Below are 4,127 nucleotides of genomic sequence, written 5' to 3'. Positions count from 1 at the left end.
ATAACTTCGACACATGCATGTACATTGTATGGAAGCCATACAACATTCTTTGGAGGTAAAAGTAATGATTTCTTCCATAGAATTTTGTTTCTATTCAATTTTATAGCATTTGAAAAAAAAAAAAAATGTAAACGGTCTCCTGACTAAAACTTTGACATGAACTGTGATTGACTCAACAGCTTCTGATCTTAACTATATACTTTTTTTGTTGTTGATATAATGTCATTGAAATTAGGATTATTGACCATGAATAAAAAAAAAAAGTGTTGAAAAAAGTTAGTTTTCAATTTCGACCCAGAAGGACAACAAGTCCATGATCGACAACACATTAAGGGTTAATCTTTACTACGGCAAGCCAAGAGGAACAGGACGAGGGCACCATCTGCTGGCCAGTATTCAGCACTCCTTTACATAGAAACTAAAACAGAATGAATAATGTTACAGCTGTAATGCTGCTATAATCAGACACTGCTGAAGAGAGAGAGAAAGAAGATGCTGAAGAGAGAGAGAGAGAAAGCCAACAAGAGTGAGTCAATACGTGCATAAAGTCACATAGCTACAGTAAGAAATAAAAACATTCAGTAGAAGTAAAGTGAGATTAGGTTAAAAAGATGATAAAATGCTATCATTGTGCCATGTGAACATAAAGGACGGTATGATCATAAATAAGTTCAGCGTGAAAGAATATATATATTATATATACACATTTTATTTGATCAGTAAATCACATTGAGAGACCTGAGCCCAGAGTGAAATACCAAACACAAATACAATCAAATGGAAATGGAAAGAAAGACCGCAGTATGCACGCATAACTGGAAAAAATGTATAAAAGTATTTCATACAAATAAGTTAAGAATGTAAAAACCCATTTATAAAACAACTGTGGGCCCTATTTTAACGATCTAAGCGCACGGCGTGAAGCGCCTGGTGCAGGTGTGTTTAGGGCGTGTCTAAATCCACTTTCGCTAGTCTGACGTCAGAAAAAAAGGGTCTGTGCGCCGGGTGCATGGTTCTAAAGGGTGGTACTTAGTGTCTTCATTAATCAGAGGTGTGTTTTGGGCGTACTCCCCACACACACACATACCGGCTCAACGCACACACAGGCGCACAAGTATAAACACCAGGCCACTTATGTAGGCTACGGAGAAAGCTCTGCGTGGAGCCTTGTTAGCGGTTAATCTTAATTTGTGTTATATTTACGATTGTTTTTTGTTTTGTTTGGTACAATGCTGAAAAGTAGCTGTGTGGCGTTGTGCGCCCAAATAATATAAAAAAATCCTGATCTTAAAGGTCCTATGAAATGCTGCTTTTTGGATGCTTTTATATAGACCTTAGTGGTCCCCTAATACTGTATCTGAAGTCTCTTTATATAGACCTTAGTGGTCCCCTAATACTGTATCTGAAGTCTCTTTATATAGACCTTAGTGGTCCCCTAATACTGTATCTGAAGTCTCTTTTATATAGACCTTAGTGGTCCCCTAATACTGTATCTGAAGTCTCTTTTATATAGACCTTAGTGGTCCCCTAATACTGTATCTGAAGTCTCTTTTATATAGACCTTAGTGGTCCCCTAATACTGTATCTGAAGTCTCTTTATATAGACCTTAGTGGTCCCTAATACTGTATCTGAAGTCTCTTTTATATAGACCTTAGTGGTCCCTAATACTGTATCTGAAGTCTCTTTATATAGACCTTAGTGGTCCCTAATACTGTATCTGAAGTCTCTTTTATATAGACCTTAGTGGTCCTCTAATACTGTATCTGAAGTCTCTTTTATATAGACCTTAGTGGTCCCTAATACTGTATCTGAAGTCTCTTTATATAGACCTTAGTGGTCCCTAATACTGTATCTGAAGTCTCTTTTATATAGACCTTAGTGGTCCCCTAATACTGTATCTGAAGTCTCTTTTATATAGACCTTAGTGGTCCCTAATACTGTATCTGAAGTCTCTTTATATAGACCTTAGTGGTCCCCTAATACTGTATCTGAAGTCTCTTTATATAGACCTTAGTGGTCCCTAATACTGTATCTGAAGTCTCTTTTATATAGACCTTAGATAATAATACATAATAAGGTGGAGGGTGGGGGTGTGGCCTTGACCAACTGCCATGCTTTGCTTGTTTTCAAGCCATGATGTCTCTCTCTCTCTCTCATGGGTGGGCCAAATTCTCTGGGTGGGCAAAGCAGAGAAAGGGGAGGTAACCTTTCCCCTTATGACGTCATAAAGGGAAGATTCCAGATCGGCCCATCTGAGCTTTCATTTTCTCAAAGGCAGAGCAGGATACCCAGGGCTCGGTTTACACCTATCACCATTTCTAGTCACTGGGGGACCATAGGCAGGCTGGGGGAACTCATATTAATGTTAAAAAAACTCATAAAGGGAAATTTTCATGCCATGGGACCTTTAAGTTTTATAGAATAATAATAATACCACTAACTTCGCTGCTACGGTCCAAACTGTAACAGTTACATGGAGTTTATTCATGTAACATGCTAAGACATACTGGTCTTTAATGTCCTAGCTTTAATGAACGTGGACTAACAACAGACTGTTTGATGACCCTGGGATAACATTACTGATAATGCAGTCAGATCGAATCATCTAAGATTAGCTAACGTTAATAAAAAATGTCATGAAACGACACCTCTGGTCGCTCCGTTGGGTCGTTGGTCCCGTCACTTATAATGTACGGACAATCTGACCCAATACGGCTCCGTTTTTTTGTATGTATCTTACTCTGTCAAGTGGTAAAAGTGCTTTAGAGAAGTCCATACTGAGTTAACGTTATGTTACCCAGTCTGGGGTAAAGGATAGTTACCCCCCGCGGCGACTCTGCCACAATCCCCGCCCCCCCCGCTATGACAAGTCACCAACCAAGTATAGCGCCGTCTACCTGCCATAAATCATTTTGTGACTTTGCGGGAAAAATGTAGCCTGGCTCCGCCCTCCTACGTACTTCCGCTCAATTCAGCATTTCCCTTCAGTACTATGTCTGGGTTTGCGGTATATTCTTGGGTTTTCTCCGACCAAATCTTTGCCGGTCCAATCGGCGAACAGAGGGAGTGGCTGAGAACGATGACATTGAGGTTGTGCGCTAGTTTGAGTTGTAGTTCCGTAATGGCGGCGGAGAAAGATGCGAGCGAAGCCATTTGGTCCGTTGTGGAAACGTGGCAGAATATCCAGAAGTTAAAGCCCGAGCAAGAACAATCTTTGCTGAGTTTTGTTGGTGGCCATGATGTTGTGACCCTCCTCCCCACGGGGTTCGGGAAAAGTTAGATTTTCCAGCTCGCTCCGTTAGTGGTGAAGGAGTTGGCTAAGGCTAACGCTAGCGATGCTAAGCTGACGTCACGACCAAACGTTAGCGATTGGTTATGGCAGATCCAGAGTGGCTCTGGGCAGATCCAATAGTTTTAAAATTCAACAGAGTACCCGCCTTCAAGGAAGTTAACACTTGTCAATGGAGAGTGGCCAGACTCTCTGTACAAATGAAATGGACCAGAGTCTGGTAGGACCAGGCTAATGGACCAGAGTCTGGTAGGACCAGGCTAGTGTACCAGAGTCTGGTAGGACCAGGCTAGTGTACCAGAGTCTGGTAGGACCAGGCTAGTGTACCAGAGTCTGGTAGGACCAGGCTAGTGTACCAGAGTCTGGTAGGACCAGGCTAATGGACCAGAGTCTGGTAGGACCAGGCTAGTGTACCAGAGTCTGGTAGGACCAGGCTAATGGACCAGAGTCTGGTAGGACCAGGCTAGTGTACCAGAGTCTGGTAGGACCAGGCTAATGGACCAGAGTCTGGTAGGACCAGGCTAATGGACCAGAGTCTGGTAGGACCAGGCTAATGTACCAGAGTCTGGTAGGACCAGGCTAGTGTACCAGAGTCTGGTAGGACCAGGCTAATGGACCAGAGTCTGGTAGGACCAGGCTAGTGTACCAGAGTCTGGTAGGACCAGGCTAATGGACCAGAGTCTGGTAGGACCAGGCTAATGGACCAGAGTCTGGTAGGACCAGGCTAGTGTACCAGAGTCTGGTAGGACCAGGCTAATGGACCAGAGTCTGGTAGGACCAGGCTAATGGACCAGAGTCTGGTAGGACCAGGCTAGTGTACCAGAGTCTGGAAGGACA

The sequence above is a fragment of the Sander lucioperca genome, chromosome 23 (assembly GCF_008315115.2).
Source record: "Sander lucioperca isolate FBNREF2018 chromosome 23, SLUC_FBN_1.2, whole genome shotgun sequence".
Classification (NCBI taxonomy): domain Eukaryota; kingdom Metazoa; phylum Chordata; class Actinopteri; order Perciformes; family Percidae; genus Sander; species Sander lucioperca.
The sequence above is the reverse complement of the archived record's forward strand: the minus strand, read 5'-3'. Positions refer to the sequence as shown.